We start from the raw sequence: 24705 nt of genomic DNA, 5'->3' as shown, positions 1-24705 counted from the left end.
TAAAGAAAAGAAGCAAGATCCATACCATTAGGTTGTGGTTTAAGATCCTAGAGGAATGTTAGATGCTAATTAATTTTATTTGTTGTTTTAAATCCATACTATGAATGTTATTTTATTTTGAGAGTGTGAAGAGAGGAATAAAAACATGTGACCCATGAAAAAAATAAAAATAAAAATAAAAGTTCCATCTGCACTAGGGGTCTAGAATTTGATTTGTTGTGGAAGGTAAGATCCAAACACCTTCCTGTCCACAAAACACATTTAATTCTGCCGTATTTATTCAGTTCGTAAGATTTATCCTTTCTCCCATTTCTGATTTATGGATACTTTACCTCCTTCTTGCAGTTGTAACCCTCTTCTAAACACTAATCTGTTTGGCTGGGCTTCAAGCTTCTGTCTGATCCTTGCCGACTCCTTACCCCTGGAGAAACGCAGTCTATTTCCGACTGAACGGGCCATGTGGAAGCACATTGCTCTCACTCTGCCAGGTGTACTTAGACATTTTTGCTCTCCTCTTTCACCCTCAAGAACTAACTTCCTTGAGCATTTATAGAATTCCAGATTCCTCTTAGGACTGTAGGCCATCTCTCTTCTCAAAGCACTGACCCTGGGGCTGATCAGACAAATCTGTTTTGAGCTCATCCGCCCCAGAATCCTTCCTTCTTTCATGGCATTGGCAAATGTCACCAACTTCTCAGCCCGCTCAGGGTCAAGCCAGCTCATGAAAGGACACCCTCTGGTGTGCTTCTGGCTGTTTCAGGACCACAAGGAGAAGCAGCAGCTGGCAAGAAGCATGTTGCTAAATAGACCTGGCTTCTATGGGAATCGCAGAGTTAAGCATTCCCACCCCTTTGGGCCACCTTTCACATTTGATTGATTTTTTTTCGATTGGTTGTTTGCCTGACCTGATCAGAGAGTTTGGACAGGAGTTTCTGTTGACACTTTATTTCACTTTGGGTAAAGTTTAAACATGACTTATCACAACCCTGACACATCTGGAAGGCCATATTTTGCCCCCCTCCTGTTGTCTACCTCTTTCAATTATGAGAATATAGGGCATAAAGGCCTTTTTTTTTTTATACATGAGGAGGACGTTCATTGCTTTGGGTCCTTTTAGAGATAAGTCTTCAGCCGTCTAGGTTATAATTACTGCTAGATGATCCTTCTTTTCTCCTATTGTTAAAAACCTTCATAGTTATTTTATTTACCGCAGGTGAAAACCATCCATTTCTTGGCGAAGTGCCCCTGTGGGGCTGCAAGTCCTAGGGTCAAGATTTCTATGTGTCTCTTTTTCCCTTAAAGTGGCTGAAATCTGAAGCTGAAGTTGCAAGTGTCATGAAGTCATTGAATCTCACAGTCTCGACTGATAAAAGTTATTAAATGTCCTCTGGTTCAACCTTCTATTTAATGTGGAAATCCTTTCTACAGTAACCGTGTGTGGGAATCACGGTTCACTTAGGGGCTTAGTCTCATAGTCAAAATGTCTTCTTCCTAAGTGGGAAATTACTTCCAGCTTCTAGTCACTCAATAGTTGTTTAATACTGAGTCTCTCTCTCTCTCTATATATATATGTATATCTATATATATGTATAGATATACATATATACATGTATATATAGAGATATATATGTATATATGTCTATATACATATATGTACATATATCTCTATATATACACACACACACATAAATATGAAAAAATATATATAGAGAGAGTATATCTCTGTCTAAAAGTAGAAGCATAAAACATTATACCTTTAACACCAGGGTCCAGTTAGGTGTGAGCGCCACAGGCATGCTGCTGGGCCCATGGGACGTCAAGTTTAGTAAATCCCAGAATTTGCCTTTAAATATCTAAATATATATTTTAAAAGATGTCTACAACAAGTTTCCTACTAAAAAGTGACTTGTAGTCTAGAAGGCAAGGAATGACAGCCGCTCATACTTTCTTTCATGTGCTAATCATAATGGTAATAAGAATGATACATGACATGCATTGAATGCTTTCTCTGTGCAGGTACAGTTTTAAGTGCTTGACATGAATTAACTCATTTAGTCATCATAATTTAACACTGCAAGGTAGGTAAGCACTTTCATTAACTTACCCATTTCGCAGAGGAGAAAACCGAGGCACAGCTGCTCAAGATTATACAACTAAGAATAAGAGGATCCAGGATTCAAAATAAAGCATTTTGCCTCCTGAGTCTGTAGACTGTACTGGTATGCTATTTAATCTCTTGCAAACAGCTAAGATGTTTGGTAGAAAGAGAAATGCCGTGAGAGAGAAAGGGCAGACTCCTGTGCTTGGAAAAGATGGCCTGTTTTGATGCCTTTGTAAATGATTTATCCCTGGTGTTGGCTTCTCTTGGGCATGTTTCCGGGTATGAGGGAGAAGGGAGTCACTGGCTTAATCTGTTGGTTGCCACCTGTAATTTACAGCAGCAGAGTTCACACTCAACTGGAACTTGGTGTTAAAATGATAATATTTTATGCTTTTGCTTTTAGTGAGTGACAATAAAAAAATCAATGAATTATAATTATAGGACCTTGAAGTTCAGTGTTGCCCCAGACTGTAATGAAAATCCATTTATGGTATGACAACCACAGATTAGCAATTTATCTCTCCCGAAATAGCAAAGCAGTTTATTGTGTTGCTGGTTTGCCACCACTTACAGAAGGGACCAGATAATGTGCCAGGTTGCCCCGTGAGTAATAGCCTGGTTTTATTATACAGGATAAATCAATCACATAGCTTCTTGCGTTGGCTTAATGAGGTTAGATTAGCATGCACGGAGCTTGGGAAAACTTGTTGGTCAATAACCTCCCAGTGCTGACAGAGGACCCTCAATGGGCTGAATCTGGAGTGAATACTCAGCAGTTTGCCTTGCAGGTAGGTGATAAGAATCTGAGACTTGGTTTGGAAGTTGGTTTTCAAGAGGGGATGATTCCTTTTTCTTTCTGTCTTTTTTTTTTTTTTTTTTTTTTTTGAGACGGAGTCTCGCTCTGTCGCCCAGGCTGGAGTGCAGTGGCCAGATCTCAGCTCACTGCAAGCTCTGCCTCCCAGGTTCACGCCATTCTCCTGCCTCAGCCTCCCGAGTAGCTGGGATTACAGGCGCCTGCCACCATGCCCGGCTAATTTTTTGTATTTTTAGTAGAGATGGGGTTTCACTATGTTGGCCAGGCTGGTCTCGAACTCCTGACCTCGTGATCCACCTGCCTCAACCTCTCAAAGTGCTGGGATTACAGGCGTGACCCATGGTGCCCAGCCAAGAGGGCAAGATTTCTAAAATACAGTTGAAACTGCAGACAACTTTTGTAGATGAGTAGATCAGTTATAAAACAAAAGCCCAAACAATAAATCTTTTAAAAAGAACTGGCAGTCTTTGTCATTTCCCTTTGGAATGATGGATTTATTTAGGAGAGGATGTACATAGAAGGGGAATGGATTATAGAATATCACACTAGTTGATGTCCCCCAAAGGAAAGCATCCTGCCTCTCTATGGCTAACATTGGTTGGAGTGTGGAAGTTGTTTTGGCACGATATCTAGTGACTCCCTATCTTTCCAAGCTCCCTTATGTCACAAGTGCCTCCCTTTATTGCTTAAGCTAGGTTCATGGCAGGAGAAAAGGCATTATAGTTTCCGTCTGCCCTTGGTACCCTGGCTTTCCTGTAGATGTGTTAGAGCCTACCTTTGAATATCTTTCAGACATTTGACAATAAGAACCAGCTGAAAGTAATCAAGACCTTCTCTCTTGGTGAGCCTGCCTCACTAAATATCTCTCATGAAGCTAATATCTTAATTTGCCCCCACTCTGTGTGTACAGCTAATAAGAGTGCCACGCATTGGGCTGGGTGCAGTGGCTCATGCCTGTAATCCCAGCACTTTGGGAGGCCAAGGCGGGCAGATCACAAGGTCAGGAGATCGAGACCATCCTGGCTAACACGGTGAAACCCCGTCTCTACTAAAAATACAAAAAAATTAGCCGGGCATGGTGGCGAGTGCCTGTAGTCCCAGCTACTCGGGAGGCTGAGGCAGGAGAATGGCGTGAACCTGGGAGGCAGAGCTTGCAGTGAGCCGAGATTGCACCACTGCACTCCAGCCTGAGTGACAGAGTGAGACGCCGTCTCAAGGAAAAAAAAAAAAAAAGTGCCACGCATTAAAAATTAAAATAACCACAAAGAGTTGTGTTGTGGGATCTGGAAGAGGGAAAAGCAGACTCAGAGAGAGGGTTCAGGTGAGGTCCGATACTGGCATTCTCTATTTCAGGGTCAATCATGTCTTGCCTTTTGGAATGAAGCCATAATCCCTACGGAAATTCTAGAAGAGGCACATTTGAAGACTTTTTGCCTCCATAATGCGTTTCATATTTCATTTCAAATTTCTACTTTGTCCTTTCTATTAAGAGACTTAGACTTACCAGAAAAAACAAAGGTTTTAATTCTCGTATGTCAGAAGATAGAAATTTGTTGACATTGAAGCAGAAGGGGGATAACTGAGACATAAGAAAGCAGGTTATAAAAGGGACCATGACAGTGTATCAGTCAGCGTTGGTTGCATTAGGGTGTGGTAACAACCCTCAAACACTTTGTAACCTTTCGTGTCAAATAAAACACAGATACAGAAACCCACACAAAACAAATATTTATCATATTATTAGAAAGCTGACCAGGCGCAGTGGCTCACACCTATAATCCCAGCACTTTGGGAGGCCGAGGCGGGCAGATCACAGGGTCGGGAGATTGAGACCATCCCGGCTAACACGGTGAAACCCCGTTTCTACTAAAAATACAAGAAATTAGCCGGGCGCAGCCTGGGTGACAGAGCGAGACTCTGTCTAAAAAGAAAGAAAAAGGAAGGAAGGAAGGAAGGAAGGAAAGAAAGAAAGGGAAAGAAAGAAAGAAACCTAATATCCTTGTAACCAGCACGAAGGAAGGAAGGAAGGAAGGAAGGGAAGGGAAAGAAAGAAAGAAAGAAACCTAATATCCTTGTAACCAGCACGAAGGAAGGAAGGAAGGAAGGAGGGAAGGGAAAGAAAGAAAGAAACCTAATATCCTTGTAGCCAGCATGAAGGAAGGAAGGAAGGAAGGAAGGAAGGAAGGAAGGAAGGAAGGGAAGGGAAAGAAAGAAACCTAATATCCTTGTAACCAGCATGAAGGAAGGAAGAAGGAAGGAAGGAAGGAAGGAAGCAAGGAAGGAAGGGAAAGAAAGAAAGAAACCTAATATCCTTGTAACCAGCACTCGGGTTGGGAAATAGAGCATAGATAGTCACCCCAGAAATCCCCTCATAAGCTTTGTCCTTTCTCTTCCTTCAAAACTAGCCTCCTTCCTCGCTCTTACGGCAATGACCCCACATCTTAATGGATTAAGACAATGAAAGTGTATTTCTTACGCTGTGTGTCTATCACCAGAAGCTGAGGTGATAGCCTGCTTGTCATTGTCATCCATATTCTGGGACTCAGACTGGAACTTTCTGGAATATTGCCAGGGAGCATGGCAGAGGGCACAGTGCATTCTGGGGGAATGCACATTGGCTCAGCCTGGGTAATGAGTGGTATACATTACCTCTGTTCACAACTCATTGCCCAGCACCAGTCACAAGGCCCCACCAAATACCAGAGCCCAAGAAATGTAGTCCTGTGGATATGGTTTTGCTGTGTCCCAACTCAAATCTCATCTTGAATTGTAGCTCCCATAATTCCCATGTGTTGTGGTAGGGACCCGGTGGGAGGTAATTGAATCATGGGAGTGCGTCTTTTCTGTGCCATTCTCATGATAGTGAAAAAGTCTCATGAGATCTGATGGTTTTGTAAAGGGGAGTTCCCCTGCACATGCTCTCTTGCCTGCTGCCATGTAAGACATGACTTTGCTCCTCATTTACCTTCTGCTGTGATTATAAGCCTCCCCAGACATGTGGAACTGCGACTGAATTAAACCTCTTTCCTTTATAAATTGCCCAGTCTCAGGTATGTCTTTATTAGCAATGTGAGAACGGACTAATACACCTGTGATGTGCCCAGAAGGTGGGGCTAAGGAGGGATCAGGAATATTTGGCAAATAGAAGTCTACCACAGTTCTGGAACTCAATGCTGGGTTCACATGTTAGCTCTATCAGTGGCTAGCTGTTGCTTTGGATGAGTAGTTTAAAATACTCAGTTATGTCTTTTAAAAAAATGAGAGGAAATTCATAGGGTCTGATATGGTTTGAATCTGTGTCCCCACCCAAATCTCATGTTGAATTGTAATCCCCAGTGTTGGAGGTGGGGTCTGGTAGGAGCTGATTGGATTATGAGGGTGGATTTCTCATGAACAATGATATGGTTTGGCTCTGTGTCCCTCATCTTGAATTATAATCCCCACATGTCGAGGGAGGGAAGTGGCGGGAGGTGACTGGATCATGGGGGTGGTTCCCCCATGTTGTTCTCGTGATAGTGAGGGAGTTATCATGAGATCTGAATGGTTTATAAGTGGCAGGTTCTCCTGCTCCTGCTGTCTCTCCTTCTGACATGTAAGACATGCCTTGCTCCTCCTTTGCCTTCCACCATGATTGTAAGTTTCCTGAGGCCTCTTCAACCATGCAGAACTGTGAGTCAATTAATCTCTTTTATTTATAAATTACCCAGTCTCAGGCAGTACCTTCAAAGCAGTGTGAAAACAGACTAATACAAATGGTTTATTACCATCCCTTTGGTACTGTCCTCCTGATAGTGAGTGAATTTTCCTAAGATCTGGTTGTTCAAAAGTGTGTGCACCTTCCCCCACCTTGATCCTGCTTTCACCAAGTAAAGTACAAGCTCTTCCTTCTCCTTCCACTATGATTGTACGTTTCCTGAGGCCTTGAGCAGATGCCAGCATCATGCTTCCTGTACAGCCTGCAGAACCATGAGCAATTAAACCTCTTTTCCTTATAAATTACCCAGCCTCAGGTGTTTCTTTATAGCAATGCAAGAACAGGCTAATACAGGGTCCTTGAGATAATTAAATAAATTGATGCTTGATACAGTTTGGCTGTGTCCCCACTCAAATCTCATCTTGAATTGTAGCTCCCATAATTCCCATGTGTTGTGGGAGGGAACCTGTGGGAGGTAATTGAATCATGGGGGTGGGTCTTTCCTGTGATACTGAGTAAGTCTCATTAGATCTGATGGTTTTATAAAGGGGAGTTCCCCTGCACAAGCTCTCTTGCCTGCTGCCATGTAAGACATGTCTTTGCTCCTCATTTGCCTTCTGCTGTGATTGTGAGGCCTCCCCAGCCATGTGGAACTGTGAGTCAATTAAACCTGTTTCCTTTATAAATTGCTTAATCTTAGGTATGTCTTTATTAATAGCATGAGAACAGACCAATACGACGCTTTACAGTCTTAGGGCATAGCCTGGCCATCACAATATTTATTGAGATGAAGAATGTTTAAACAATCCCTATTCAGGTAAGATGTTCAAGATTGAAAGAGATTCCCTCTGACCACTGTCTAAGATGGTGTGGGGGAAACAATCAGGTGACCTTTGCAGTCTGCATTTATGTACCCCATGTGTAAACATGAGGTAACAGAGTGATGGGCTGTTCTTTGAAGCACCTTGGAGTCTTTCTATTTTCCACTCCATGGCCTATTAGTTTCAGGCGGGGGATGGGGGAGGGAAGGAAAGACAAGACGTTCCCATTGCTAGATACCTCTGGGGTTTCTATTTTGTTGTTGTTATTGCTTCAGAATGTTGATCCTTCATTCTTTTTTGGATGACAAGAAAGTGATTCATGTTCAAGGGGTGGGGTCCCATCCTCTGTTTCACTGACAGCAAAACTGTCAAAAAACCCATCCTTATAAACGCCAACCTGGCAAATGAGACCAAGCCTCCATATGGAAAATCAAAGTAAGGGATTTGGCAGGGAGTTGTAAAGATGGTTTGAATCAGAGGCAGAGACAGCCCATGGATATTGGGGTGGGGGGTTGGGGGCTGTCTGCACCATCGTGCCAAGAAGGCTGGGAGCTTTGGCCAGTGAGTTTTCATTCTTGGGAGAAGGCAGGCCCTATTTATGGTGGAATCCAGATTGTAGCAGGTCTCTGGTTTAAATTCGGCTCATTGGAGGGTCCTCCAAGCTAATTGGGAAGGAGCCAGCTGTATTTTCTTTCCTGCTTAATAACAAGGGGGAATTGCTTACAGCTCTGGACTTTATTAGGGGGGAATTTGACATTGTTTTGTTCGACAGAGGCTCCATCCAGGGAGCTAATCTCTCACACCTGTTTGGCTTTGTTACGGAGCCAAGGGTCCCTGGCTTGTTTGCTATTGGTTATTGTAGGGACTGATAAAAAAAGAAAAGGAAGGAACAGACCAGATAAAGGATGCGGATTTTCCTCCTCAATCTTAACTCTAAAAATCTAGACCTAAAGATGATACAGATGCCAGTGACAGAGTTAATAAGTCCAATGTCAGTGTATGAATTAGGTCCATTCAAAAACGCCAATGCCCAGGTGTAGTGTCACGGTCTGTAGTCCCAGGTGCTCAGGAGGTTGAGGTGGGAGGATCCCTTAGGCCCAGGAATTCGAGGCTGCAGTGAGTTAAGATCCTGGGTGAAAAAGATCCCATCTCTAAAAACAAAAAAACCCCACAATATCCACAACCCCCTCTCTCCCACAAAAACGCCAATGCCCTCAATACTTATAAAGCATCTGTCATTTGCAAGGCATGGTCCTGGGCCAGTAACTTGTGAGTTAAGCAGAGCTCCTACCCTTTGGGGAGTTATATGTTAGTTATCCCAAGAAAACACTGGAACATGTCTCAGGATTCTAGGAAGTTGGGACTCTCAGCAAAAGGGATTCTTTAAGGAACTGATACTGGCTCCTTGCCTGGGCTTTTTCTTTCACTGGAGTAAGCTCCAATGTTATAGGCTATTTTATAAGTCCGGGGAACCTGGCCCTTTATCCTTTGGGGGACATTTTACCCTAATTAGTGCTCTTAGAAGAATGATTAAGAGAACCTGAAGAAAATACAAGGCCAGCGTAAGACACCTGGAGGGAATGGAAAATCGCTCTTCCTGTGGGATGAGCACGTGACAAAGCCTGGGGCCTTCTGGGGACCAGTCACACACATTTCCTCTTCTTGTCTTGTGAGCTTTGAAGAAGGAGGAGTCTGCCAATGCTGGAGCAAGGAGCTCTTTGAACAGCTGAAGGCATAATAAAAAGGTGCTGGCTCTTACGGATTGAAGAGCCAGGTGTCTTGCACTTTGATTGGTAGCTCCATCTCTGGACTTGAGCTGTCTGGGTTTGTATTTCAACCAGGGCCAGGCCCACATCATTTGTGGGGCTCAGTGAAAAATGCAAATGCTGGGTCCTGGCCAGGAATCAGCAAGTCATGGGTTCATAACCCCCACCCACAGTAGACTGGAGACCCTCAAGGAGATTGCCACTTCCATCCCAGGAGGTGCTCAGCATCTGGATTGGGATTAGGGAGGGGCTCCTCCAGAGGTGGGATTGGCTGCTGCCTTCCCCATCTGGAGATAGCAGAGGGTATGCTTCTGACCCTGAGCCTCCATGGGTCTGTGCCCCGCTTCACCACTTACAAGCAGTAAAAGCTTGAGAATGACCTAACCTCTTTATGCATCGATTTTTCCGTCAGAGTCATGATGATGACAGCAGCTATCTCAGAGGGATACGGTAAAACATTTAAAACCCTAATACACTTGAAGTGCTCAGAGCAGTGCCTGCCTCTTAACCAGCAGTGCTGTTAACCATTATTATGGAGCTAGATTCACCGCTTGCTTTGCTGTGGTAGGGTGTATGCTTGGAGCTATGTATTTTTTTCACCCAGTTCTCCCAAAGGGCCCCGACTTGTTCTCTTTGCTCTCTTGTGACCAGTAGCAGGATATTCTAAGATATCTTCTCCAGGCTTTAGGAGGAGACCCATATTAATATAGAACGCAGAATACTCTGCCCCCTCAGTACACACACACACACACACACGTCCACACATACACAGGCACACATAGTCATACAACACAAACACAACACAAACACACATACTCCCCTCAACAGCATTAAATGCTAAGGTGAGGTGTTTTGTTTTGTTTTGTTTTGAGACGGAGTCTCGCTCTGTCGCCCAGGCTGGAGTGCAGTGGCGCGATCTCGGCTTACTGCAAGCTCCGCCTCCCGGGTTCACGCCATTCTCCTGCCTCAGCCTCCCGAGTAGCTGGGACTACAGGCGCCCGCCACCGCGCCCGGCTAGTTTTTTGTATTTTTAGTAGAGACGGGGTTTCACCGTGTTAGCCAGGATGGTCTCGATCTCCTGACCTCGTGATCCGCCCGCCTGGGCCTCCCAAAGCTCTGGGATTACAGGCATGAGCCACTGCGCCCGGCCAGGTGAGGTATTTTTTAAAGGGCACCAAGGAGACGAAGGTTCTTTGAGGGTGCTAAGGATCCCCATGAACAGCCAGCAGGAGTAACCAACCACTGTCATCCCACCATTCCCATTCAATTACAGAAACTTTTCATTTTCTCTGAATTGTATTTTATTGTTTCTAATAGAATTTTGCTGGAACACATAGAGCTTTGCTATTCTGGAAAAAAGAAGTATGAAAACCAGCACTGTAATCAGTGGTGCTGTAGGACCTTGGCTCTGCCATAGTTATGAGTCTATTGAAATTTTGATTACTCTGGCCAGGGGTGCAGTGGCTGAAGTGGGCACACAGACAGTTCAAACCCTGGGCTCTGATATTAAATGCCCTTTACCCAAGGAGGTACAGCTAGTAAGCTTGGCTGGGATTGGCAACATGGCTTGCAGATTCTCTCTCTCCCCACTGAACTGCCTCCTTGCTTAAACTGAGGTCTAAGAGGGATAGAACTTTCCAGAAGAGCTGTTCCAAAAAGAGTATTTTGACTTTCTCATGAGAATCAGAAGACCTGGGTTCTGTTCTTATCTCAGCCATTCTCCATTGTGTGACTTTGGGCAAGCCATATAAGCCTTTTGAACCTTAATATGCTCATCCACAAAGTGGTAATACGCTCTAGTTCATTTTTCCCACAAGAACATTATGAAGCTCACACAATATGGTTTGTAGAAAAGTCCTTTTGGAAACTATAAAACACTATACAGATGTGTGAAAAATTTAAGAGTGTACTCTTGCCTCCTTTGTCTGTTTTTTTTTAATTAAATTTTTTTATCTGTGTAAATTTAAGGGAAGCAAGTGCAATTTTGTTACATGGATATATTGAGTAGTGGTGAAGTTTGAGCTTTTAGTGTAGCCATCACCTGAAAAATATATATTGAACCTATTATACAATTTCTCATCCTTCACCCCCCTTCCACTCCCCTACCCTGCCAAATGTCCAATATCTATCATTCTGTATTCCATGTCCGTGCGTACACATTACTACCTTCCATTTATAAGTGAGAACACACAGTATTTGTCTTTCTGGTTTTTTGTGTGTTGTTTCTTGCCTGTCCTTTGATGAGTCTTGTTCTTGGTGACCCTGATGAAACTTGTAGGGCAAGTAGGAATAGCTCACATTGCTTCGTTTTTCTACCAATAGCCTTGTTTCTGTGTTTTGTGATCTGCCTCTACTAACCCCAAGTTAAATGATGGACTAAACATATACATGCATGCACATATGCACATACTCCTATACCTCTATTTAATTATCATCCTATAAATTATTCAAATTACCCCCTTTCCTTACATATAGGTATGCTATTGGACAGTAAGTAGTGTGATGGTAATTTTTTTAAAATGGGGCCTCACTCTATCACCCAGGCTGGAGTGCAATGGCATGGTCTCAGATCACTGCAACTTCCGCCTCCCAGGTTCACGCAGTTCTCCCGCCTCAGCCTCCCGAGTAGCTGGAACTACAGGTGCGTGCCACAACTCCTGGCTAATTTTTGTATTTTTAGTAGAGACGGGGTTGCCCTATGTTGGCCAGGCTGGTCTTGAACTCCTGACCTCGTGATCTGCCCACCTCTGTCTCCCAAAGTGCTAGGATTACAGGCGTGAGCCACCACAGATGGTAAATATTTAACAACCAGCTCTCAAAAAAAATTCATGTTAATATGGGCATAAGTTTACTATAAATTTTATTGATGTAAAGGATGTGTAGCACACAATTTGCAAATAATTATAAAATATTAAATATCCTTTATTATAAATTCCATATACCTGCTTGATTCTCACAAAAGCATTTTACTGATTTTTTTCTTTTGCAGTTGGTGAAAAAGTACAGTTCCAGCATTTAGTGCTGGTTGATATTTTCATGTCTGTTGAGAAATGAAAGAATGGCAGGGCATGGTGGTTCAAGCCTGTAATCCCAGCACTTTGGCAGGCGGGCACAACACTTGAGGCCAGGAGTTTCAGACCAGCCTAGCCACTATGGTGAAACTCCATTTCTACTAAAAAATACAAACATTAGCCAGAGGAGGTGGCACTTGCCTGTAACCCCAGCTACTTGGGAGGCTGAGGCAGAAGAATTGCTTGAACCTTGGAGCCAGAGGTTGCAGTGAGCTGAGATCACATCACTGCCCTCCAGCCTGCATGACAGAGTGAGACCCTGTCTCAAAAGAAAGAAAGAGAGAAAGAGAGAGAAAGAGAGAGGAAAAGAGAGAGAGAGAGAGAGAGAGAAAGAAAAGGAGAAAGAGAGAAAGAAAGAAAAAGAAAGAGAAAGAAGAAAATAAATGAAAGAATTAAGATGTATGTTGGAAGGTCAGTTCTTAGTCAAATGATGTAAGTGATTTCTTCTCTCAATCAAGGAGTAGTTTTTGAATACTGGAAGAACATTTCCTTAACTTTTTTTTTTGGTTGTTATTTTGCTACTCACAATGTAAAAACCCTTGACATGATTTACTTTTATGTTTAATCTGCATCATTAATATTTTCTTCATCCCTGTCTCAAGTCTAGACAATTACAAAACTATAAAACCATGATTTATGGCATTTTTAGATTTCCATGGTGTCAGTGTTCCCACCAAGGCCTATTTTAAGCTAAAAATGTGACATAATTGAAATAAGAGCAGGATAGAGATGCATGGTAATCATTAGGACACTGTATTTCCACCATATAAACACAGCAGATGTAAACAACCTCCAGAGTATAGGTAATAGTAAAATAACAAGGAAGTGATGAGCTCATTACCTTTGTTTTTAATACAATTTATTTAGTTTTAAGTTTATAGAATTTAACTTTTAATAGTGGCCGTGTTTAACAATTGGCTCAGAAAACTCTCATAAATTTAATAATTGGCTCCTGTGAGTGGGTGTGGAACAGCTCCAGCATACCACTCTATATTTGTTTTCCTCTTCCTCGTCAATCTGGAATTTTTCAACATTCGGAGAGAGATATTGAGCACTTCTATGTGCTAGATGTCGGGGATTCGGTGACATAGTCCCTGTCTCATGGAGCAAATAGTCTTCTTGAAAATCAAATAAGCAGTGATTTAGAGCAGTGGTGTAAGTGTATCTTTGTGTTTTATTTACAAGAGAGCAGAAGTCCTGTTTGGTGTTAAGGTGCACACTTGTTCCATTCTTTTTTTTTTTTTTTTTTTTTGGAGATGGAGTTTCACTTTTGTCGCCCAGGCTGGAGTGCAATGGTGCCATCTCAGCTCGCTACAACCTCTGCCTCTTGGGTTCAAGAGATTCTCGTGCCTCAGCCTCCCAAATAGCTGGGATTACAGGCGCCCGCCACCATACCTGGCTAATTTTTGTGTTTTAGTAGAGATGGGGTTTCACCATGTTGGCCAGGCTGGTCTCAAACTGCTGACCTCAGGTGATCTGTTTGCCTTGGTCTCCTGGAGTGCTGTGTGAGCCACCGCGCCTGGTCCCCTTTTCCCTTCTTAGTTCCCAATTGTCTTGTAGGGGTAGCTCTTTGTGTCAGGGTTTTCCAGTTTTCTGACTAAAAATTCTTCCTTTTAATAAAAAGTTTGGCTAAGGAGCTTGACGCTAAGGATGATGAGGTGCTGTCTTGAAGTTGCCTTTTGAAGGCTGACTATATTAACAGGTGTGGCACCTGCCTCCTTTGGAAGAAAGGCCCTCTAAACACTTTATGATTTGTATGGACCCAGGAATTCCTTTTCCTTCACTGTCAGAACTGATCCCCCAGACTTCTACCCTCTAACCTGGGCAAGTGCAAATTCTGGATCCCAAGCAAAAATAAATCCATGAATAAAAATTTTCAAATACCCACATACCCTTTGAGAGAATAAAAGAGTTCATGTTGAGAGGGCCTCCTCATTTTGTAGGCTGCCCTGAAATCAGAGGATTTCCAAGCAATGGTTACACCTCTGCTTATGTAAAAAGGTGTGGGGCTTGATCACTTCGTCCGGACACGGATGCACCTGTGCAGGTACATGGGCCTGCAGACACAAGGACACACACACAGGGAGAAAAAGGCTCCCTTCTTGTCTTAACAGAGATTGTTCATCAAAAAGGGTTAGCAGCGAGTTCTCTGTCATCATGTGTAATGTCCCCTGAAATGACTTGGAAAAGTTTAATTATGTGAGTGCCTTATTTTCAGCTCCTGTTATCTTTTGAACTCTGGGAGGGTGGGGGGATGGGTTACCCCGAAGCTCAGGCTCTTTCTAAAGAGCCTTTGTCTTTCTGCCCAGGTATTAAGTTGGTGGCGCAACAATCCTAGGTACATTTGGTTCACTTTCCTCCACCCCGGCCCTCCCCTCAAGCGCTATCCTGGGTCTGAATGTGGGCCTGTGTTCTGGCCCACCATCCTCAGGCCTGTACAGGGGACCGAAAGAAAATGGGCCACAGGAATGCACCCAGAACAGAGCCAAATTGTTCAAGCTGCGTGAAGAAGAAAGAAAAAAACGGGAGGAGGGTGCACGGGGAGGGAGAAGAAGAAAAGCTTTCCTTGTCGGTTCAATTTCTCCGGAGATATTTGGAGGATAACATCGTAATTTTTCAGGGAGGGGCTGCAGGGGGAGCAGAAAACGAGAGAGCCGAGTTTTATCGGCACAGTGGCCCATACAGAAAGGTGACATTTGAGAGAACAATTGCTAGGTTGTTTGGCCACATTTGCTTCTATGAATGAGGCTTAAGAAAAGGTGTCTTTGGATTGCTACTAATAGTCATCTTCATCATTCCTGCGCTCTCTCTCTCTCTCTTTCTCAGTTCCCTTATGAAATAAGGGCACACAGGTAATAAACAAAGCACTATAAAAGATCGGATTGAGGTATTCTGTGGGCTCATTCAATGTTTGGAGCAAGCTTTCTGCACTCCACTGCCGGTACTTTCCGGCTTCAAAAGCAGCTTCGAGACTGAAGAACAGTAGGCAGGATTAGACTAAGGCCCAGGAGTTCTACAACCCTGCTGAATTTAAAAGAACCATATTCTTGGTCAGCTAAACCACACCCGATGGCCAAGGGGCACAGGAAAAGATGGCAGGGTAGAGACTCTTGGACTTACTCATTTGGATTTTGGAGTTTTACCTGACTTGGTCAAGCCTCATGCCAGATCCAGGTGAGTAGCTGCCTGGGCTAAAAAGCTGTCAGTTGAATCTTGTTTTTGCTAACCTTGACAGATGATTCACTGCTATCCTTATTTCTTCTCTTTTTGCCTCGATGTGGGCACTAGGGGTGAGTTGCAATCTCCCAGCAGAGTCTGTTCCGGCCACCTGCTGGGGGAGAAGCCGGCCAACCTCTACAAAGGAATTGTATTGATGTGTAGGAATTGGGGGAAGGGAGTTAGGGAGGATAATCAGCAATGGATTGATGGAGAGAGGTATGAATGACTCTTCTCCCAAAGGGCAGGCTTTCTTACCACGAATCTTCTTGCTCCTGGCCAGGCCTCTATCCCCTGCCCTTGCCTCCTATACATTTCTCCTTTGCTCTCAATCTGCATGATTCCCCATAAGCAAACAAGGGAGCTGTTGGAAAGTGTGAAGGGCCCCGGCCTGGTTTCCAACACAAGAAAGTTAAGTGAGTGAGCAGCAAGCTGTGGATCAGATTTCCTACGGCATATTGGTACCCAGGGCGCTTATCTAGAAAGTTCATCCACATGAAGGTGCTGCTGAGCTGGGTTCCCACAGGCCGGGCCTCTGGGCTGACAAGTAACTAAAGATGAAAGGGGGACCCAGGGGTTTTGGGGCTCCGTGTTTCATCAGAGCCTCAATATTCTTTATTCTGCTATTGGTTCTCCTTCTCCAGGATTATAATAATCATTACTGGCTATGATCAAGTAATAGACCTGAATGGAGTTATATCCATTTTGCAGAGAGGAGTACAGAGTTTAAATGGGCTTGTGCCTGTGCTTGTATTTGCACAGGAATGCCCACCCAAATGTGATAGATATAGTTCAAATATTTGCTTGACAAAACCTTGAAAATGCCATATTGCTTACGGACAGTAATTGTATCAGTTGCTTAGTTCTAGGCATTCCGAGGAGAAAATTCTTCTAGTAGCTATATATTCCCATCTATCTTATGACCAGTGAATAATGCCAGAAAGTGGTCTGATGTATACCTTTTATAACACTAGATTCTCCTATATCTACACCATACATTTAGCCTCAGGATTTTAGGTACTTTCCAAATGAACCCATTTATTATTACTATTTTTATTAACCTCCATTTTGTGAGTAGAGAAAATGAGTCATCAGGGTGTCGCTTATCTTCCAATTATTACACAGAAATCTTTCTGAGGTCTAACTAAAATCTTAGCCTTCCCAGATGACAAACAGATTTGTGTGTGCATGTGTGTTTAAGTGTATGTATTAGAATGTACATCATGGGAGCTGTATACAAACGCAGCGGGTATATCGCTTGTTCTGTTAAGGTGTGTGTATGAGAATAAATAATGGAGAATATTGAGTCATTGTAACTTGGTGACTTCGACTCAGGCTCTAGACTTTTCAACAGAGACTTTTCTGATAGCCTGCTGTGTGAGAAACGAGGCTGAACGCTGCAAAGACATGCTATTAATTCGTAGGAACGGGGTTATATTTAATACCCCATAAAAGTATTTCATAGACACATACAAAGTTTAATATAGGTCTTCCCACTAATGAACAAGAGATGCTTGAAAGCTCCCCCAATTGGCCATTGCATAGAAAATTACCTCTTTCTTTGCTCAGCTTTGAGGCTTTTGTTTTCTTTGCTTGTGTTTCCTAAGCAGTGTGAATTTCTCTAGAAATAAAAGAGATTTTTAATATGGCTACTCTAAAATAAATTAAGCCTCTGGTTTTAACTGTGCCAGGAACATAGTAGGGAATCAGTAATGGTTTGAAGATTGAAGGAATGATTGAATAGTTCCGTGAACTGTAGGTATTGATTTATGTTAATGTACACCTCTATATTTATTTACACAGGCGTGTGCTTTCTTAAGTGGAGTAGTCAGTTTTTTGACTCAGTTGACAAGTTCTTATCTTAATGTCTCATTTAAGATAATTGATCAATTGATCAGTGACTTAAATTCAGTCAGTTAAGCGGTTGCTTTGGTATTTTGTAAATATATAAAAAAAACTTTTGTATCCTTGAAGTTTCCTTCTTTGTATTTCCCATCATCATCTATATTTAATCAATATACACTGAGTAGCTTAAGATAAGCCCTCATTTCTCTGAGACTACAGTTTGAAATATGTGTGCAGTATAAGTCAGGTGTACTAAATCTTGGAACAGAATTTAACTTCTTTTCTCATACTTCCTGATGGGAGACCTTGAATGACCAGCAGTGCTAATGGTAGCACAGGGGTCAAAAAATTTATTCCTATAAGGAAAAAGCATATCGTTGCTCAAGAATTCTGTAATTAATGCTAACTACAAGTCACAATCTATGGTTGTGTTCTAACAAGCATTTTGCCCAAACAACGCTAGGTGAAGCAGCTGCCAATGTTGTCTGGACCGGACATCTGCTTTTTACAGACTTATGGGGGCATGGGGACCCAGGGCTCAGACACATGCATTATTCACTGTTTCTTTCTCTGCTTATTAGCCTTGTGGGTAAGGGCGGCATTAACCACCGGCCCAGCAGCCTTCGAGAACACCATGGCAAAATTCAAGAAAACACACAGTCTTGTGTTTGGGGCTTTAAGAGACTCTAAGGTGACTTGGTGCTCAGGAGGATTTGAGAACAGATTGGCTTATAGCCATTACTGTTGGCTAATAATTGCACTAATCTTTTCGAGGTAGGGGTTTGTATTCCCCCCTCCTTCAATCTCCAAGACAGAGAACAATGGGTGAATTGTGTTTCTGAACTATTCCATGAGATAGGGTCAGAGACTGCAACTGGGTGGATAAGGTCTTCAGGGGATGACCCACCAGGCGTTAGCCCCAAACCATCGTTAAGAAACCCAGGACCTGAGCATTACAGCTTTGGCCTAATGATAGGGAAGCATTTCCCTAGTGGAGCCATTTCAACAGCAGCTGTTTTGGGGTTCTCAAAGTGTCCTTTGGGTGCTCAGAAGCAAGTGCAGTGCTCACTGGAAGAGAAAGGGTGTGTGTGTTTGACCTGCACATATCTGCACTTGTGTATGCTGCCTTCTATCCATTTTTCTCTTGCTTAAAATTCACTTAGTAAAACCATTTTGTCTTCTTTAGAATGGATGACATTAAACTCAAATTTGGAATTGCAATGCCACATGGAGATACTTCTGTAGAATGAACCGTGAATGTGTGTGTGTGTGTGTGTGCGCGCGCACGTGCACGCACACGCAATGGTGGTGGGGACCATATTTGTCTTTAATATTAAAGTCAAGTTGTCAATTCTACTACCAGGAGTTAAAATAATCTACAAGATTAATCTATGCAGAGGGTATATCCTCTGATGTAGAAAGTATCATTTAAATGTAAAGTTGTGATAAGCATGCATCCTGTAATTTAGAAAGTACATGCACAGTAAAAACTTTTGCCTAGAAGGTTCCACTAAGAAGTTCAAAGTTCTTAGATTCAAGGGGCAGGTAAACCTCAGAATACATTTGTCACAGTTCATCCTAATCTCCTTCAGTTTTCCCAAAACGGGGTCCACGATCATTTTAAACATCCTGGGCCTACCCTTTCCTTTTAGGGAATTTCCATGGGCTAGTTGTTCAAATGTGGGGCATTGAGAAGGCCGGGTCCTTGCCATATACCGATTGGGATAGGTGCAGAGCATTTTATTTCTCCTCTGCCTCTCCACCCAAGGTTTCCCTCCTGCCTGAGAGTTCCAGCCCTTTCTCCATCTGCTGCCTGTTAAGCAGCTGCTGGGTTCAGCAACAAGGAGGCCGGTGTGGCTGATGGATGGAGAACACTGTTGGTGTAACTTGGCAGGAGGTTGCACGCTGGCACAGAGGGGCAGTGAAAATGAGAGGAGGTGAGAATATCTCCACAGGGTGGGGGGCGGAGGACAGAGAAGGAGGACGACCACTAGGAGACTCACTGGCCCTGGCGGCTGGAGCTCGTAGGGAGCGGCTGGTCCAAATTGGATGGAGATCCAGCAAAGACACAGTGTCTCCCCTCCCAGACCCCAGGAGTTCTCCAGCCTGCATTTTCCAGTTCCCCACGAACATTTCCAAATTAAAAAATAAAATAAAAATACGTGTGGAAAAATACAGTAAAAGTGACAGCGCCTTCCCGGTTTCCGACTGTTCTGTTTTGACTTCACAATCAGCCAAACTGGAGCCCCTGAGTAGCTGGCTTAATTTGTCACCTTGAGTTATTAACCGTTTCCCTGCCTCTCTCGGTGGGTGTCCTCCTGGCTCCTCGCCCTGGCTGGCTCAGTGACCTGTTAATCTTGTGCCCTTTCTCTCGGGCTTATGGCTCTGCCTGGAGAGCCCTGTTTCCCTCTTGGAGTCAAATTTGAATTCATTTCACAGTCATCTCTCAGCTGGTTTTTGCCAAGTGGTGGCTGAAACAGAAGGGTGATGGCAAAGTGCAGGAAAGAATGGCTCCAGAGGCAGCTCTCACGGGGTCCCCGGTGTCCTTTAGAAGTTCAACAGTTCAGTCTATTTCTCTTGGTTAAGGGCCAAGAGGCAGAGGGAGGCTCATTTTAGAACTGGGATGATATAGAATATAGTCTATTGGGAAGCAGAGGAGAGCTAATCCTGATACATTTTTCATTCAGCAAAGTTAGTCTGCGTAGCATTCTATCTCTCTTTCCATTATCTCTCTGTTACTTCATACTTTCATGTCTCATGGAGGCTTGGGACGTTTTTGGAGAATATCCCAAGAACACCATTATCCAATGTTCTCTTTTTCCTCAAGACTTACATACCCCTAATACCGTTCATCCTTGAAGCCTTGTATTTTAGGACATCCAACTTATTAACAAAAGCAATGAATCCAAGTTAATGAATTCTTTGGGGGAGCTACTGGTTTAATGTGTTACTCAGAGTACTAAGGTGTCTTATAGAAACAAATTTAAAATGTATTAAAAATTCTTTTTTATTCTTAAAATATGTAAATTGTCTTATATTTAAAGAGGTAGTATGATTGCATGAATTATAATTCAAAATATAAAAATAAAACCACCTCCCCCAGCAACTGAGGTCCTTTTCTAGAGGCAACTGCAATGATTAGTTTATTGCTTTTCCTCCCACAGATGTTTTATGCATATGTGGGCAATTATAAAATCTCTACTGCTTTTATTTATTTTTTGTTATTATTATACTTTAAGTTCTAGGGTACAAATGCACAACCTGCAGGCTTGTTACATAAGTATACATGTGCCGTGTTGGTTTGCTGCACCCATTAAACTCGTCATTTACATTAGGTATTTTTCCTAATGCTATCCCTCCCCTAGCCCCCCACCCCATGACAGGCCCTGGTGTGTGATGTTCCTCGTCCTGTGTCCAAGTGTTCTCATTGTTCAGTTCCCACTTATGAGTGAGAATATGCAGTGTTTGGTTTTCTGTCCTTGTGATAATTTGCTCAGAATGATTGTTTCCAGCTTCATCCATGTCCCTGCAAAGGATATGAACTCATCCTTTTTTATGGCTGCATAGTATTCCATGGTGTATATGTGCCACATTTTCTTAATCTTAATAATTAATATTAATTATTAATTATTAATAAATGCCATATTTTAGACTAGTTTTAAATTTAAGGAAAAGTTGTAAAGATCATTACAGAGTCCCCATTTATTGCATCATTCAGTTTTCCCTTTTGTTAACATCTTGTAGTTTTGTGGTACATTTGTCACAGCTAGGGAACCAACATTGGTGTATTAGAATTAATTAAATTCCACAGTTTATCAGGTTTCACTACTTTTACCCCAGTGTCCCTTCTCAGTTCCAGGATCCCATCTTGAATTGAGCTCCCATGTCTCCTTAGACGCCTCAGATCTGGGACAGTTTCTCAGACTTTCCTTGTTTTTGATGACCTGGACATTTTTGAGAGGAGCTGGTTAAGTATTTTGCAGAAGGTTCCTGAATCTGAGTTCAACTGATGTTTTTCTCACGGTTAGACAAGGGTTTTGAGACAATGACCTCAGAGATGAAGCGCCTTTCTCATCATGTGATATCAAGGGTACGTACTTCAATATGACTTATCGGTGATGATGTTAACCTTGATCACCTGGCCAAGGTAATGTGTGTCAGGTTTCTCCAGTGTGAGGTTACGTCTCCTCACTTCCATACTGCAATCTTTGGGAGAAAGTCACCAAATGCAGCCCAAACTCAATGACTGGAGAGTTACGGTCCCTCTCCTTATGGCCCCTTGAATTTTCAACAACATGACAACATACCCTACAGGCTTTGCCTTTTTGTTTGAAACAACACATTTTAGAGATTCTCATGTCAGTAACTCAAGAACTTCCATATTTTCTATTAATTTGCATTTATTCTATGGATGTATGAATACCATAATTGAGCCAACTAGTGATGTCCTTTGTGATGACAGGCATTTAGGTTGCTTCAATATTTTGATCTCGTAAACAATGCTGAAGTAAATAACCTGGTACACGCTCAAGTATACCTGCAGAACAAATTTCTGAATGTTAAATGGCTACTTAAAAAGGTGTGATTTGTAATTTCATGAGCTATTGCTGTATTGCCTTCCATAGACAGTCAATGTATAATCCCTCAGTATTACATAATCAGGAAGATACAGTGGATGGAATTTTGGGTTGGCGGAGGACATATTTTTAAATTGGTAGACCATTGAGTGCTTTGGCAAATCTCCTTAAATCACATTACAGCAGGAACAACTATAGAAAATACAATTATTTAGGAGCAACCTGATCTGTGAGCTAATTTAATGAGTCAGGAGCCCAGCCTACATGCTGAAGAGCTCACATGCCTCCTACCTAGTTCCTTAACTAGGTTCTCATTCATGCCCATTCTGTCATGCTCTTGAAACCTTCCTATCTTTGCATAGAACATTATTCTTTCCACTCTCACCTTCTTCCCCAACCAATCATGTACCTGTTGAAAATCTGTATCTTGGCTAGGCTTATGTGACTCATTCTTTGCTATTGTAGCACAAATTCACTCCGTCTACCTTATAGTTATATTTGCACCTGTATATTGCTACATTCAGCCTCTTAAGTTATTGTTATATTGAAGACACTTTTACCTCCCATGTACATTATGAATATGCCAGGGTAAGAGGTTGTATCTTCTCTTTATTGCATCATTCCCCAAAGGCTCCTGAGCCCAATATGAAAGGAGTCCACATTGCTAGTAGACTGCTGGCTGCCCCTCTTCTCCTCTGTTCACCTCTATCACCTGCTACAAGAGTCACCTGGGAGGAAATCATTGCTGTGAAGATGTCTGCCTATCCCTGGCTTCTTGGTGCTGAGACTGTTTCCTGAAAATAACTTGAGAGGGACAAATATTTTATTTATGGCTAAGTGATAATTTCACAGGGGTAGTGAGGAATAGCTATAAAGATCACCAGAGAGAATTGAAATTATCTGAAACCATTGGAAATCACAGTGGAGTAACTTTTTTATTTTTTTGAGACAGAGTCTCGTTCTGTCACCCAGGCTGAAGTGTAGTGGCATGATCTCAGCTCACTGCAACCTCCGCCTCCCAGGTTCAAGCGATTCTTCTGCCTTAGCCTCCCGAGTAGTTGGGACTACAAGCACGTGCCACCACGCCTGGCTAATTTTCCTATTTTTAGTAGAGATGGGGTTTCACCATATTGGCCAGGCTGGTCTCGAACTCCTGACCTCATGATCCGCCCGCCTCGGCCTCCCAAAGTGCTGGGATTACAGGGGTGAGCCACTGTGCCCAGCCCAGAGTGGAGTAACTTTAGGCCACAAAGGCATCGTGGATGGTGGGGACCGTGGCTTCTCTGCTGTGTTGGTGCTGGCTGCCTTGAATTTATTTACTGCAGCCGGGTAAGCTGGCAGCTGAGAAGGTTCTCCCTTTTGGCCATTCTGGTATTACACTAGCTGTTTTAGTCTGTCCTGGCTGCTCTAAGAAAATACCACACACTGGGTGGCTTAAAAATAACATAAATTTATTTCTCACAGTTTTGGAGGCTGGAAAGTCATTAGCAGATATGGTATCTGGTGAGGGTCCACTTTCTGGTTCACAGATGAAGCCTTCTCTCTCTCTTCTTATATGGTGGAATGGATGAGGGCTGCCTCTGGAGCACGTTTCGTAAGGACACTAATTCCGTTCATGAGAGTTTCACCCCTATGACCTAATGATGCCCCAAAGGCCCCACCTCAAATTAATATAATGGTTAGAATTTCAACATATTAATTTGGGGGAAGCACAGACATTTAGACCATAGCACTAGGGTTTTTAAAATTTTCTTCCTGCAAATCCAAGTTGAGACAGACATACTCTGCTCTAATGTAGTTGTCTTTTGTCCAAGTCTCTGAAACCTACCCTTCCTGAGATCAGAACATTGTGAAAGCCAGACATCTTGCCTTTGGGAATGGGCTTAGTATCATTATTTTGTCTAGTGAAACATCCTCTGTTACACTTCTGCTTTCTAACCCTTTTAGCCCATGTACACATCTATGGAGATAGTTTTATTTCATTTGGTTCTTACTCATTCAATCTGTTTAAATGATAGGATTTTAGAATTAGAAGGTGTCTTGGAACCCCAAAGGAAAATTCTCTCTCAAGGTCACAAAGCTGGTTGCGGAAGTCCAGGGTCATCTCAGACAGGTCTCCAACAGCCATGAGTTAGTTTCTCTCTATCAGACTCCCTTATTTACCAAGTGGCAAATAATAACAACAATAGTGATTAATGGCTGGCACTTATTGAGTACTTTCCACGAACCTATGATACGATAAATGCTTTCCATATATTGTTGTTCCCTTCCTTCCTTCTTCCCTTCCTTCTTTCCTTCCTTCCCTCCTTCCTTCTTTCCTTCCTTCCTTCCTTCCTTCCTTCCTTCCTTCCTTCCTTCCCTCCCTCCCTCCCTCCCTCTCTCTCTCCCTCCCTCCCTCCTTTCTTTGCTTCTTTCCTTCTTTCCTTCCTTCTTTCTCAGAGCCTTACTTTGTCACCCAGGCTGGAGTGCAGTGGCACAATCTCAGCTCACTGCAACTTCCACCCCCCGGATTCAAGCAATTCTTCTGCCTTAGCCTCCCGAGTAGCTGGGATTACAAGCGCCTGCCACTGTGCCCGGCTAATTTTTGTATTTTTAGTAGAGACAGGGTTTCACCATCTTGGCCAGGCTGGTCTTGAACTCCTGACCTCATGATCCACCCGCCTCGGCCTCCCAAAGTGCTGGGATTACAGGCATGAGCCACCGCGCCCGGCCCCCATGTATTGTTTTCTTATAACCACTCTCTAAGTCAGGCAACTATCTTTATCCCCATTTAGCAGATGAGGAAATATAGGAAACAGTG

General features: G+C 43.0%; 1 long non-coding RNA gene across 4 annotated transcripts in view; it reads left to right on the top strand.

Annotated features, from left to right (window-relative positions):
- LOC117066609 overlaps positions 1–24705 on the top strand; it is a 100142-nt gene that overhangs the window by 47891 nt on the left and 27546 nt on the right. Inside the window, exon 1 of one of the 4 annotated variants that reach the window (XR_004430402.1) lies at positions 14902–15441. The exons of the other annotated variants lie outside the window; for them this stretch is intronic. This is a non-coding gene — a long non-coding RNA (uncharacterized LOC117066609). Of the gene's footprint in view, positions 1–14901; positions 15442–24705 lie in introns of those variants that run through there. 4 annotated transcript variants of the gene reach the window in all.

This window comes from Trachypithecus francoisi, unplaced genomic scaffold (genome assembly GCF_009764315.1).
Source record: "Trachypithecus francoisi isolate TF-2019V2 unplaced genomic scaffold, Tfra_2.0 Lachesis_group20, whole genome shotgun sequence".
Classification (NCBI taxonomy): domain Eukaryota; kingdom Metazoa; phylum Chordata; class Mammalia; order Primates; family Cercopithecidae; genus Trachypithecus; species Trachypithecus francoisi.
The sequence above is the reverse complement of the archived record's forward strand: the minus strand, read 5'-3'. Positions and strand labels throughout refer to the sequence as shown.